This window comes from Hyperolius riggenbachi, chromosome 11 (genome assembly GCF_040937935.1).
Source record: "Hyperolius riggenbachi isolate aHypRig1 chromosome 11, aHypRig1.pri, whole genome shotgun sequence".
NCBI classification, from domain to species: Eukaryota; Metazoa; Chordata; class Amphibia; order Anura; family Hyperoliidae; genus Hyperolius; species Hyperolius riggenbachi.
Window position 1 is genome coordinate 215,357,687 of NC_090656.1, and position 15,754 is coordinate 215,373,440.

General features: G+C 46.8%; 2 protein-coding genes across 2 annotated transcripts in view; one reads left to right on the forward strand and one right to left on the reverse strand.

Moving 5' to 3' along the window:
* The window catches only part of LOC137539143 (oxidoreductase HTATIP2-like), a 39,344-nt gene extending 37,161 nt beyond the window's left edge, over window positions 1-2,183 (reverse strand). The window contains exon 1 of the mRNA XM_068261645.1: window positions 2,095-2,183. The gene's annotated coding sequence lies outside the window, so the exon portion shown is untranslated. The remainder of the gene's footprint in view (window positions 1-2,094) is intronic.
* LOC137539236 (oxidoreductase HTATIP2-like) overlaps window positions 1-15,754 on the forward strand; it is a 121,402-nt gene that overhangs the window by 40,460 nt on the left and 65,188 nt on the right. The window lies entirely within an intron of this gene.

Consider the following 15,754-nt stretch of genomic DNA (forward strand, 5'->3'; position numbering starts at 1 on the left):
GTGCAGTCAGGGGAGGGTGTATGGAGGATGGTAATGGTGAGTGCTGTCAGCGGAGGATGCATGGAGGCTGGTAATGGTGAGTGCTGTCAGGGGAGGGTGTATGGAGCCTGGTAATAGTGAGTGCTGTCAGGGGAGGGTGTATGGAGGCTGGTAATGGTGAGTGCAGTTAGGGGTGTATGGAGGCTGGTAGGGTGAGTGCAGTCAGGGGAGGGTGTATGGAGCCTGAAAATGGTGAGTGCAGTCAGGGGAAGGTGTATGGAGGCTGGTAAGGGTGAGTGCTGTCAGGGGAGGGTGTATGGAGGCTGGTAATGGTGAGTGCTGTCAGGGGAGGGTGTATGGAGTCTGGTAATGGTGAGTGCTGTCAGGGGAGGGTGTATGGAGCCTGGTAATGGTGAGTGCAGTTAGGGGTGTATGGAGTCTGGTAATGGTGAGTGCTGTCAGGGGAGGGTGTATGGAGCCTGGTAATAGTGAGTGCTGTCAGGGGAGGGTGTATGGAGCCTGGTAATAGTGAGTGCTGTCAGGGGAGGGTGTATGGAGCCTGGAAATGGTTAGTGCTGTCAGGGGAGTGTGTATGGAGTCTGGTAATGGTGAGTGCAGTCAGGGGAGGGTGTACGGAGGCTGGTAATAGTGAGTGCTGTCAGGGGAGGGTGTATGGAGCCTGGAAATGGTTAGTGCTGTCAGGGGAGGGTGTACGGAGGCTGGTAATAGTGAGTGCTGTCAGGGGAGGGTGTATGGAGCCTGGTAATGATGAGTGCTGTCAGGGGAGGGTGTATGGAGCCTGGTAAAATTAAAGTGCTGTCAGGGGAGAGTGTATGGAGCCTGGTAATAGTGAGTGCAGTCAGGGGAGGGTGTATGGAGCCTGGTAATAGTGAGTGCTGTCAGGGGAGGGTGTACGGAGGCTGGTAATAGTGAGTGCTGTCAGGGGAGGGTGTATGGAGCCTGGAAATGGTTAGTGCTGTCAGGGGAGGGTGTACGGAGGCTGGTAATAGTGAGTGCTGTCAGGGGAGGGTGTATGGAGCCTGGTAATGGTGAGTGCTGTCAGGGGAGGGTGTATGGAGCCTGGTAATGGTGAGTGCTGTCAGGGGAGGGTGTATGGAGCCTGGTAATGGTGAGTGCTGTCAGGGGAGGGTGTATAGAGCCTGGTAATGGTGGGTGCAGTCAGGGGCAGGTCCAGTGGCGTAGCTAAGTAGCTGTGGGCCCCGATGCAAGTTTTACTGTGGGGCCCCCCAAGCACTCTATACATAGCAATTGATACAGCGCACCAAAAACTGGCAATGGCAACTACAGTGTCAGTGCAAGAAGGGGATGGGGAACAGTGTGTTAATGATTACTACTATTCAAAATATCTATAGAAGTGATTATTATGAGCACAGGACCAATAGAGAGCAAATACTGTAGTTGAGGGAGGGCCCCTCTGGCCCAAGAGCCCTGATGCGGTCGCCAACGTTTGCAACCTCTATTGCTATGCCCCTGGGCAGGTGTATGGAGGCTGGTAATGGTGAGTGCAGTCAGGGAAGGGTGTATGGAGGCTGGTAATGGTGAGTGCAGTCAGGGGAGGGTGTATGGAGGCTGGGAAGGGTGAGTGCTGTCGGAGGAGGGTATATGGAGCCTGGTAATAGTGAGTGCAGTCAGGGGAAGGTGTATGGAGCCTGAAAATGGTTAGTGCTGTCAGGGGAGGGTGTACGGAGGCTGGTAATGGTGAGTGCAGTCAGGGGATTGTGTATGGAGGCTGGTAATGGTGAGTGCAGTCAGGGAAGGGTGTATGGAGGCTGGTAATGGTGAGTGCAGTCAGGGGAGGGTGTATAGAGGCTGGGAAGGGTAAGTGCTGTCGGAGGAGGGTATATGGAGCCTGGTAATAGTGAGTGCAGTCAGGGGAAGGTGCATGGATCCTGGTAGAGTGAGTGCAGTCGGGGATGGTGCATGGATGCTGGTAGGGTGAGTGCAGTCAGGGGAGGGTGTAAAGAATCAGGTGAGAGTTTGTGTTGCTGGGACATGGTTAGCAGCATGCTTGCAGAAGCTGTATGGACTCAGAGACCATACAGTCAGAGGAGAGTGTATGGTGTAGAAAAAATGGTGTGAAAAAAGAGTTAATACCTTGGCAAGTCCCCGGACTGGGATTACTCCTGATGCAGGGAAATAGCAGCAAAGGAGACCAGCACAGCCCCAACACACCAGAATCCTGTGCCTGGCATAGAGCTTCACTTCCTGGTGTGTCCTACTGCGCATGTGCAGCTGCCACTATTGCATTGCCCTTATCTATCATTATAGTTTCCAAGTTGGCAGCTGTGTCTGTAATTCCTTCCAACCCGCACACACCCTATTGACTTTGACAGGGAAAATTTCACGCTGCTGTCACTCGTACAGTTTTGATGCTAAAGCTACCAAACATGAATATTCTTAATGTCAGTGTCACGGACGGTTGCGGGGCCGCAGGCGCGTCCTGGAACCGCCCGTGAAGAAAAAGCGATCGCACTCGATTCCCTGCATCGATTGCGCTTCAAATCGATACAATCTGGGTTGAGTGTGTAGGGGCAGCTGAAGTCCTTTTCTTAGCAGAGAAAGAGAGCACCATCCTAAAGGCTGGATGGCTCTTTTGATATGCTAATGAGCCTGGGCCCAGAGAGTCCCTGGCTTCAAGCTGTGCTGATGGCCCATCCATCAGGTATAAGGTGACAAGCACCATGGCAGAAGCAATCTAGTTGGGGGGAAGCCAGACCCACTGGCTCCCTCCCAGCAGGGGAGGTGACACCCAGCTGGCTGCTCCAAACTTCAAAGAGCCTTTGCCTGGGAATAACCTGAGTCTCATAGCATATCCATAACTTCCCAGATCTGTCATATTTCTGGGGTTCCTGAGATGGCAGCTTCGCCAAACGTGGGGGAAGTGTAGCATGAGCCCCGGTGCTGGTTCTGAGGAAGTTTCAGAACATTCTGAGGTAAGGACTGCCAGTTAGGCAGTTTGAAAATGCCCTGATGATACCACAGGGGTCCCACCCCTCATGTCTGGTATCAGGGCGCTGGGTAAATCGAGACAGACCTGAAAATGTTAATAAATCCGCCCTGACCTGTACGGTTCTGTAAGATAGAGCCCATATATGGGTAGATATGATTTCTAGCCCCCAGAACAAGGGGAGGGCTCATCTCATCTTCTAAGGGGGTGTATGGCTCCCCGCCCTCACTCCCTCCTACTGAAGCAGGGGCATAAGAATGGCAGAGGACCCAAACTCAGTGTCCTCCACACTGAAACATCTTGAACTCATCAGGTGCCAGCTTGAGGATATGCTGGCATCCACCTGGTCTGAACTCTGAACTCAGATTGAAACCCAGAACTCTGATTTTCCCACAAAAAGGACATCTTTCCAGGAACTAAGTATTTTTCTCCCTTCTTTTATTTTTTTTATACTGGCTATTACTGTTTTAATAATTGTGATTTTAATAATTGTCTGTATATATTAATTATTTATATTGCGTGAATAAACGACTTTCTCCAAGTCATTCACTGTCCGCTACCCTGCTTATCAGCACACACAGAACTGATCCCGGGTCTCTGAAGATACGCTACTGTGTTTGTTGTTGGCTAGACAGAATACCGTGTGTTTAACCGTTTTATTCGCAGGACTAGTCAGTCAGTTAGTGGGCTCCACGGTCCCATGGTAACCGCGGTGGTGGCAGTTTACTCTGAACCAGTGGGTGACGTTGTAATCACCCGTGTCTCACAGGCTCCCTTCTGAGTTGTCTGCGGCCAATTCTTAACGGTTCCTGCGCATTGACTGCGACCAGAGTTCGCACGATCTGTGCGCTGGCACCGTTTAGAAGGCTAAGTGCGGTCAGCCACTAGGGCTCCTGTGACAGTCAGCCTGAATTAAAATGTAAATGCAAACAAATAAAAAGGGTGTGTGTGCTCAGATCATGTGTCACCTGACTTATATAGTGGCTGCCTCGTGTCTATTGACTAATTACAATGGCATAGCACATCTGTGAATTGCATCTGCTTGCCAGAATAAAACTACCTCAACTGCTGTATATCCTGCAGGAGTTGGCCCACACAAAATACTTTGCTCCTCATCTGGGGGGCCGCTTGTAGGCCTTCTCATGCCCCCAAGAAACAAAGAGCAGTGCAGACACCCCCACAAGGCACTCTCACTGCCCAGGAGTGCTGCAACTGCCCGTCAGGGGGCGGGGGGGGGGGGGGGGGTTAGAGAAACGCAGGCAGCAAACCCCCCCCCCCCCCCCCGATGTGGTCAATGCCCAGGGGGTCCATCCACATTGCCCCCCTAAAGGATAGATTCCTTACCTTTGCTAATTGCACCCAGCTGCAAGCAGGATCGGATTTGTACATTTTGCTGCCCAAGACCCACTGTCAACAACCCAACCGCCAACCCGCCTCATTCCTGTGCTTGTCTCCCCCCCCCCCCCCGCCCTTCTCCCCATCCTGTGCTTGTCTCTTACTCCTCCCCACCCCCCGGTCCTGTCCTGTAATGTCCTTCACTGCCTCAGACCAGGTCTGTGACTGTTGCCATTTACATGTTTGACTATTTAACTGCCTGAGTGTGCCAGCAACTGCCGCCCCTTGCTTCTTGGTGCCCTAGGCCATGGCCTAGGTGGCCTTGCCTCAAATCCGGCCATGGCTGCAAGATTTAGCAAAATGCATGACCTGGGAACAAACACACCAGAAAATGGTCCAGACAGGCCCCCCTGGTTGAGGTGAGCCCCTGTGAAATTCCATAGGGAAGAGTTCTCCAATCAGAGCAACGTCTACAACTTGAAGCGTTCTAATTATTACTGCTGTCAGTTATTGTCATGTGGTTATAGTCTCAGTCTGTGTTCAAGGTATGTTAATGTGAGAAAACGCGGAAAAGCCGCCGCGTGTGCTCAGAACAAGGCGGCTGATTCCACATCTAACGCGGCGGTTTGCACGCGTAGGCCTACATCTGCTAGCATGGCTGAACGCAGAGAAACCGCCGCATGCCCTGATAGCGGTGCGGCTGGTTCCGCGTCCAGCGCGGCGGGTGTTACACAACACATGTCTGGTGTGGCTGGGACTGATAGTCCACACAGGTTCAGAAGGACGTGCGCGCGCGCTGAGAGGCAGAACTTTTATGACAGCCAGAAGGGAGTCAGCTGACCAAGCCGGTCAGCTGACGATTCAACCAGTTCCCATTGGTCCAGCACTTAGGGGAGGCGCTGGAGAGCGCTGTGCTATATATACCGGGTGCTGGTCATTCACTGGTTGTCTGCCGTTGCGATCACTACGTGGAAGCACTCAGACCTTTTTGTCAAAATCTGTGTTACCATTCTGTTCTACTTCAGACTAGTTCCAGGGTGTTGATGATCACGGACCTCACACCCAAGATTAGGGACCTGTGTTATCATTCCGTTATACTTCAGACTAGTTCCAGGGTGTTGATGATCACGGACCTCACACCCAAGACTAGGGACTTGTGTTATCATTCTGTTATATGTCAGACTAGTTCCAGGGTGTTGATGATCAAGGACCTCACACCTAAGTCTAGGGACTTGTGTTACCATTCTGTTATATATATATATATATATATATATATATATATATTAGACTAGTTCCAGGGTGTTGATGATCACGGAGCTCACACCCAAGACTAGGCATTGTTTATTATCTGTTATGACTTACTGCTTTCCTGACCACTCTTCTGTTCACGGATTCGGTACTTCGCTATATCTGATACTCTGTTGCCAAACCCTGCGTGCCTTAGGATTACCGAATCAGCCTCCTGTCTTTGTACTTTGTATGTCCGTGTGTTGCCGGCCTGGCTTGCCCGACCTTGAGAGCTATTCCCCAGCTAAGAGATAGTTCACAGATCAGTCAGTGACATCCTCCTATTGGTGTCACTCACGCTCTGGTCCTTCCTTCTCCTGGCCTGGCTCCGCCCTACGGGAGAGTCTCAGGCTGCTGGAAGGTACTCATGCTCTAGTGCAGTATTCCTTACTGCCTTTGTACCTGTCCTCCTGATATTGTCCTCAAAGTATTACTGTTGCACCAAACACTCATATCACTCAGGTGTCCAGAGGTTAGAAGATATATCTGATTATCGGTGATACTGTAGATCATCAATATTCGGGTATATATCTGTATTCTTGGTGATACTGCAGATCACCAATAATCAGACCCTCTCTGCGTTACTAATCGTTACAGTTAAGGTTTAATTTCACATGTTCTCATTGTATGCAAACATTTGGGAATAAAAAGCAAAAAATAAATAATTACAAGCAGATCTGGAATTAACCTAAGCTCAAATTAAAGTGTACCAGAGACCACATAATACAAAGAGTCGATACCTTACTGGGGCTTCCTCCAGCCTCATAAGCCTGCCTGAGTCCCTCGCCATCCTCCTGCGGTCTGCTGTTCAGCCGCAATCTGCCCCGGTAACAGGCTCATTCGCTTCAGTCAGTGCCTTTTGTGCACGCTTGGGAGGTCCGCACATGCGCAGAAGGCACCAACTGATACAACTGAGCCTGTTACCGGGGCTGATCGCGGCTGAACGGCAGACCGAGGGAGGATGGCGAGGGACTCAGGCGGGCTTATGGGGCTGGAGGAAACCCCAGGTAGGTATCGAATCTTTGTATTACCTGGTCTCTCGTACACTTTTAGTGTTCGTTGGTTTCAAATGAGGCACGTTGTCATAAAATACTAATTCTCAGATGTAATTTGTCACCAGCCGGGGAACTACTGAACAGTCTTTGCTTAGCTAAGGAATGGATATATCAGGGAGTGCCCTCTAGTGGCCTATATGCAGTAATGCAACTGGTGATTCATTAAGATCAAAGCATTTAGGGCTATTTCACAGTTCTCAATTGTGATGCAGAATAATTCTGCATGTCAACTCACTGCCCATACAATTCTATGGGCCTGCTATCACACCATTTAAATTATGTTCCTAGTACAATGTATGGCGATAATATATTATTTAGAAATATAGGTCTTATTTTTTGTTTTTTTGTGTCCGGTCCATAATTACAAACCCTTATGTACTACAATACAGTAATATAATAACTGCAAGGTAAGTATGTACTGCTGTAATATTAATTTGCAGGTATGTCATGTGTTTGTTTTAAATAATTTTACTCAGTTCAGTTCCCTTTAAAGCGGTATAAAACCCTGACATAATATTCAATAAAAACGTGTTTTCCTACTTTTTATATGCTATACGGTTAGCATGTTTGCTTTTGTGCATAAGTATTCTTATTCATTTAGAAATTATACATTCCTAAAGTACACCAATTTTACTCTGAAAGCTGACTTTGCATTTTATTTATAACTGCTTTATTCATCCTCTAACTTAATCAGAAAGCATTTATGCTTGTCTCACTGTCTTTGTGAGACCCTGTGGTGTGAGAGAAGGCTTTGTTTACATTCCTGACATGATACAATTAAACACTAGATAACATCATGTAAAGTTTCAGAAGCCAGCTCTGCTGGAAGGGAAGTTTCTAAGCCTGTCTTAACCCTTTGAATGCAGTTCTAGTAAAAAAAAAAAAACCGCTGGTTGTGAATATTATGCTGTAAATAATCTATTAGAGCAAAGTAGAAATGCTGGGTTTCATTCCGCTTTAAGTGACTTTCCTGTTCTGCATGCTTGCTGTGGATGACTCGAAAAAATGTTATAAAATAAGGATCAGCATGACCAGGCATGTTTAGAGAGTGATGTGGAGGCTGCCATTGTTGTTCTGCACTTTTAAAGCTACATCTTTAGCTAACAGCTGCCTGAGATCGAAGGTTAGCAGTGAGTAATATGATAAATTATATTCAGGCAATCTGTATTATTTGGGTCAAACTCCGAATGTCAGACATGCTCTAAAACATTTGTGCCTATGAATGCATTGTGTCTGTGCTTTAATAGATGGTAATAAACACCACCAGGGAAGCTATTGTAAACCTCTAAAAGATGGTCCCAAAGTTTTGCTAATGTATTTCTATGTGTGTGGTAACTTTAGCTTCTAAGGTTAAATTTTGCCTCAGATGTTAGCCTAGTGGAACCAAAACGGCGCATGGGAGAAGACTGGAAGCGCTGAAATGGTCGCATAGACTGTTGCTAAGCGACCAAAGCACACAGAGCAGTGGAACTTTCCAGAAGCCCTGTGCGGCCTGTCAAACACTACAGCGCAGGCGCGGAGGGGCATAGGCCGTAAAGACATGGACCCCGGAAGTACAGATTAGGGATGATCGGAACGCACAAATTCAGTTCCGCCAGAATTCGCGGATTTCGCCAGAGCTAAATTCCGTCGCTATGAGAATTCCGCCGGATTTTTACGAAATTCCGCTGAATTCCAGCGGAAAAATTTAAATAAACGCAAATGGAACCTTATTTATGCTATATGGTAGCCCATAGACCTTATTGACTATTCCCTCAGTCCTTTTTCCCTTCCTCCCTCCTCCTCGTCTTCCAGGGAATTGTAGGATTTCAAAAGCCAGCTTACATACCTTGGCCAGGAATTGAACCCAGGTCTTGGCCGGGAATTGAACCCAGGTCTAGTGTTCAGTAGGTAGCTCTGTTCACCACTATACCACCACCAACACTATATGCTGAAGCCAGCCTAGCATGTACCATTATGATATATCCAAGAGAAAAATGAGCTTGCTTAGGGATTTGTAGGATTTTAAAAGCCAACTCACATACATTGGCCAGGCCCAGGATTTAACCCAGGCCTACCGCTCTGTAGGCTGCTTTCTGCTGCCATTCGCTGGCTCCAGATCACATGACCGATGTGAGTCATGTGATCAGGAGCCAGCAAATGGTAGCTGAGAGTGTGCAGCTGTGATGCATGGAGGAGAGCAGCAGCACTGGAGCAGGTATTACTCTGGTCCCTGTGCTATTCTGCATGCATGTCAGGGCGAGGGGTATGCATGGAGGGGGGGGGAGATGGGGTACAACGGGGAGAAGTTTAGATTCCAAGGTGCCCCATGACAATTTTGCAGGAGGCCTTATGGACTGTTATTACGCCCCTGCTCTAATACAAAGCCTGCATGCAGCAAGTTAGAATAAAGTGATCAGTTACAATGCAGAGATGTGAACAGGCCCATAGAATTGTGTGAGCAGTGAGTTGACATGCAGAATTATTCTAAAACACCACTGAGCAGCACTGTGAACTAGCTCTAAATGCCTTGTTCATAATGAATCCACAGATGCATTACTGCATGTGGGCCACTAGAGGGCACTCCCTCCTCACATCCATTCCTTAGATAGCCAAGGACTGTACAGTACTTCCCCAGCTAGTTACAAATTACATCTAAGAATTAATATTTTATGATAAAGTGCCTCCTTTGACACCAATGAGCACTTAATTTGAGTTTGGATTAATTCCATATCTGTTTGGATTTATTTGTTTATTTTTTACTTGAATTTTTTTTATAAAAAAATGTATGCATGCAATGAGCACAAGTAAAATGACACCTTACATTTGTTGAGCACAGACTATGGCCTCTTGCACACTGCATGCATTTTCGATTCCGCTTTTTAATCGGTTTTTACCTCCGATTCCGATTTTTAATCTTTACTGCGTGCTGCGGTTTTTTTATCCGTTTTTCTGTTGAATGTATTCAGGGAAAATCGCAATTGAAAATCGGAAACGGAATCTGAATCGAAATCAGAATCAGAAAACGTATTTGCAGTGTGTAGGGAGCCTATAACTGCATGATAATAATAACTGACAGCGGTAATAATACGCCCACACTATTCGGCCATTTAGAATGCTTCACGTTGTAGACATTGCTGTGATTGGAGGACTGTTCCCTATGGACTTTTCACGTGGGCTAACCTCAACCGTACTAGCTACTGTGTACACTGGTCAGGGACGGATCTAGGGGGGGTGGGGGGGGGCGGGGCAGGCAGGTCTTTTGCCCCAGGCGCAGTTTGTTGATTTCTTAAAAAGGCGGCAAAATTTGCAAGGGGGAATGGCAGTTTAGGCGCCAGAACCTGACCTTGCCCCAGGCGCAACTTGGTCTAGATCCGTCCCTGACACTGGTAGTGAATAGTGATATATACTGTAGTTTTTGCACCGTCAATGCACACAGAAGTGCAGTGCTCCTATCATATATATTGCTATATAGTGGCACACAGATGTGTAGTGCTCCTACATACTGGTATATACAGCATTGTGGCACACAGATGTGCAGTGTTCTTATATACTGGTATATACAGCAGTATGGCACACAGATGTGCAGTGCTCCTATATACTGGTATATACAGCAGTATGGCACACAGATGTGCAGTGCTCCTATATACTGGTATATACAGCAGTATGGCACACAGATGTGCAGTGCTCCTATATACTGGTATATACAGCAGTGTGACACACAGATGTGCAGTGCTCCTATATACTGGTATATACAGCAGTGTGGCACACAGATGTGCAGCGCTCCTATATACTGATATACAGCAGTGTGGCACACAGATGTGCAGTGCTCCTATATACTGGTATATACAGCATTGTGGCACACAGATGTGCAGTGCTCCTATATACTGGTATATACAGCAGTGTGGCACACAGATGTGCAGTGCTCCTATATACTGGTATATACAGCAGTGTGACACACAGATGTGCAGCGCTCCTATATACTGGTATATGCAGCAGTGTGACACACAGATGTTCAATGCTCCTATATAGTGGTCTGTACAGCAGTGGGGCACACAGATGTGCAGTGCTCCTATATACTGGTATATACAGCAGTATGACACACAGATGTGCAGTGCTCCTATATACTGGTGTATACAGCAGTGTGGCACACAGATGTGCAGTGCTCCTATATACTGGTATATACAGCAGTGTGACACACAGATGTGCAGCGCTCCTATATACTGGTATATGCAGCAGTGTGACACACAGATGTGCAGTGCTCCTATATACTGGTATATACAGCAGTGTGGCACACAGATGTGCAGTGCTCCTATATACTGGTATATACAGCATTGTGGCACACAGATGTGCAGCGCTCCTATATACTGGTATATACAGCAGTGTGACACACAGATGTGCAGTGCTCCTATATACTGGTATATACAGCAGTGTGGCACACAGATGTGCAGTGCTCCTATATACTGGTATATACAGCATTGTGGCACACAGATGTGCAGCGCTCCTATATACTGGTATGTACAGCAGTGAGGCACACAGATGTGCAGCGCTCCTATATACTGGTATATGCAGCAGTGTGACACACAGATGTGCAGTGCTCCTATATACTGGTATATACAGCAGTATGACACACAGATGTGCAGTGCTCCTATATACTGGTATATACAGCAGTATGGCACACAGATGTGCAGTGCTCCTATATACTGGTATATACAGCAGTGTGGCACACAGATGTGCAGTGCTCCTATATACTGGTATATACAGCAGTGTGGCACACAGATGTGCAGTGCTCCTATATACTGGTATATACAGCAGTGTGGCACACAGATGTGCAGTGCTCCTATATACTGGTATATACAGCAGTGTGGCACACAGATGTGCAGCGCTCCTATATACTGGTATATACAGCAGTATGACACACAGATGTGCAGTGCTCCTATATACTGGTATATACAGCAGTGTGGCACACAGATGTGCAGTGCTCCTATATACTGGTATATACAGCAGTGTGACACACAGATGTGCAGCGCTCCTATATACTGGTGTATACAGCAGTGTGGCACACAGATGTGCAGTGCTCCTATATACTGGTATATACAGCAGTGTGACACACAGATGTGCAGCGCTCCTATATACTGGTATATGCAGCAGTGTGACACACAGATGTGCAGTACTCCTATATACTGGTATATACAGCAGTGTGGCACACAGATGTGCAGTGCTCCTATATACTGGTATATGCAGCAGTGTGACACACAGATGTGCAGTACTCCTATATACTGGTATATACAGCAGTATGGCACACAGATGTGCAGCGCTCCTATATACTGGTATATACAGCAGTGTGGCACACAGATGTGCAGTGCTCCTATATACTGGTATATACAGCAGTGTGGCACACAGATGTTCAATGCTCCTATATAGTGGTCTGTACAGCAGTGGGGCACACAGATGTGCAGTGCTCCTATATACTGGTATATACAGCAGTATGACACACAGATGTGCAGTGCTCCTATATACTGGTGTATACAGCAGTGTGGCACACAGATGTGCAGTGCTCCTATATACTGGTATATACAGCAGTGTGACACACAGATGTGCAGCGCTCCTATATACTAGTATATGCAGCAGTGTGACACACAGATGTGCAGTACTCCTATATACTGGTATATACAGCAGTATGGCACACAGATGTGCAGTGCTCCTATATACTGGTATATACAGCAGTGTGGCACACAGATGTGCAGTGCTCCTATATACTGGTATATACAGCAGTGTGGCACACAGATGTGCAGTGCTCCTATATACTGGTATATACAGCAGTGTGGCACACAGATGTGCAGCGCTCCTATATACTGGTATATACAGCAGTATGACACACAGATGTGCAGTGCTCCTATATACTGGTATATACAGCAGTGTGGCACACAGATGTGCAGTGCTCCTATATACTGGTATATGCAGCAGTGTGACACACAGATGTGCAGCGCTCCTATATACTGGTATATGCAGCAGTGTGACACACAGATGTGCAGTACTCCTATATACTGGTATATACAGCAGTATGGCACACAGATGTGCAGTGCTCCTATATACTGGTATATACAGCAGTGTGGCACACAGATGTGCAGTGCTCCTATATACTGGTATATACAGCAGTGTGGCACACAGATGTGCAGTGCTCCTATATACTGGTATATACAGCAGTGTGGCACACAGATGTGCAGTGCTCCTATATACTGGTATATACAGCAGTGTGGCACACAGATGTGCAGTGCTCCTATATACTGGTACGTACAGCTGTGAGGCACACAAATGTGCAGTGCTCTTATATAATGGTATATACAGCAGTGTGGCACACAGATGTGCAGTGCTGGTATATACAGCAGTGTGGCACACAGATGTGCAGTGCTCCTATATACTGGTATATACAGCAGTGTGACACACAGATGTGCAGCGCTCCTGTATACTGGTATATTCAGCAGTGTGGCACACAGATGTGCAGTACTCCTATATACTGGTATATACAGCAGTGTGGCACACAGATGTGCAGTGCTCCTATATACTGGTATATACAGCAGTGTGACACACAGATGTGCAGCGCTCCTATATACTAGTATATGCAGCAGTGTGACACACAGATGTGCAGTACTCCTATATACTGGTATATACAGCAGTATGGCACACAGATGTGCAGTGCTCCTATATACTGGTATATACAGCAGTGTGGCACACAGATGTGCAGTGCTCCTATATACTGGTATATACAGCAGTGTGGCACACAGATGTGCAGTGCTCCTATATACTGGTATATACAGCAGTGTGGCACACAGATGTGCAGCGCTCCTATATACTGGTATATACAGCAGTATGACACACAGATGTGCAGTGCTCCTATATACTGGTATATACAGCAGTGTGGCACACAGATGTGCAGTGCTCCTATATACTGGTATATGCAGCAGTGTGACACACAGATGTGCAGCGCTCCTATATACTGGTATATGCAGCAGTGTGACACACAGATGTGCAGTACTCCTATATACTGGTATATACAGCAGTATGGCACACAGATGTGCAGTGCTCCTATATACTGGTATATACAGCAGTGTGGCACACAGATGTGCAGTGCTCCTATATACTGGTATATACAGCAGTGTGGCACACAGATGTGCAGTGCTCCTATATACTGGTATATACAGCAGTGTGGCACACAGATGTGCAGTGCTCCTATATACTGGTACGTACAGCTGTGAGGCACACAAATGTGCAGTGCTCTTATATAATGGTATATACAGCAGTGTGGCACACAGATGTGCAGTGCTGGTATATACAGCAGTGTGGCACACAGATGTGCAGTGCTCCTATATACTGGTATATACAGCAGTGTGACACACAGATGTGCAGCGCTCCTGTATACTGGTATATTCAGCAGTGTGGCACACAGATGTGCAGTACTCCTATATACTGGTATATACAGCAGTGTGGCACACAGATGTGCAGTGCTCCTATATACTGGTATATGCAGCAGTGTGACACACAGATGTGCAGCGCTCCTATATACTGGTATATGCAGCAGTGTGACACACAGATGTGCAGTACTCCTATATACTGGTATATACAGCAGTATGGCACACAGATGTGCAGTGCTTCTATATACTGGTTAGGGATGGTCGGAAATGCCAATTTCCGATTCCGCGGTAAATCCGCATTCCGACATTGCCAAATACCGGTTCCGCTTTCCGCTACCAATTTCCGCATTCCAATGCGGAATTTCCGCCGGAAATCGCGGAAATTCCGCCCGACTTTAACATCGATTTTCTCAAAAACTATAAGGTCTTTTTGAAAACTTTTTTTTGCATCTTGTTCAGGAGATCCTGCTTAATAAACCCTGAAAATTTGGTGTTTCTAGGACTTACGGGGGCTTTGCTATTAACCGCTAAAGTCGGCGGATTTTTACTGTAATGTAAATGCAGAAAATAGGCAGATGCGGATTTTCTGCATTTTACATTACAGTAAAAATCCGCCGACTTTAGCAGTTAATAGCAAATCCCCCTTAAGTCCTAGACACACCAAATTTTCAGGGTTTATTAAGCAGAATCTCCTGAACAAGATGCAAAAAAAAGTTTTCAAAAAGACCTTATAGTTTTTGAGAAAATCGATGTTAAAGTCGGGCGGAATTTCCGCGATTTCCGGCGGAAATTTCCGCGATTTCCGGCGGAAATCCGCCTAACACACTTGCATTACCGATTTCCGCATTCCGATACGGAAATGCAATTTCCGATCGGAATTTCGGAAATTGCATTTCCGTGGAATCCGAATGAGCATCCCTAATACTGGTATATACAGCAGTGTGGCACACAGATGTGCAGTGCTCCTATATACTGGTATATACAGCAGTGTGGCACACAGATGTGCAGTGCTCCTATATACTGGTATATACAGCAGTGTGGCACACAGATGTGCAGTGCTCCTATATACTGGTACGTACAGCTGTGAGGCACACAAATGTGCAGTGCTCTTATATAATGGTATATACAGCAGTGTGGCACACAGATGTGCAGTGCTGGTATATACAGCAGTGTGGCACACAGATGTGCAGTGCTCCTATATACTGGTATATACAGCAGTGTGACACACAGATGTGCAGCGCTCCTGTATACTGGTATATTCAGCAGTGTGGCACACAGATGTGCAGTACTCCTATATACTGGTATATACAGCAGTGTGGCACACAGATGTGCAGTGCTCCTATATATACTGGTATATACAGCAGTGTGACACACAGATGTGCAGCGCTCCTGTATACTGGTATATACAGCAGTGTGGCACACAGATGTGCAGTGCTCCTATATATACTGGTATATACAGCAGTGTGGCACACAGATGTGCAGTGCTCCTATATACTGGTATATACAGCAGTGTGACACACAGATGTGCAGCGCTCCTGTATACTGGTATATACAGCAGTATGGCACACAGATGTGCAGTGCTCCTATATATACTGGTATATACAGCATTGTGGCACACAGATGTGCAGTGCTGGTATATACAGCAGTGTGGCACACAGATGTGCAGTGCTCCTATATACTGGTATATACAGCATTGTGACACACAGATGTGCAGTGCTCCTATATACTGGTATATACAG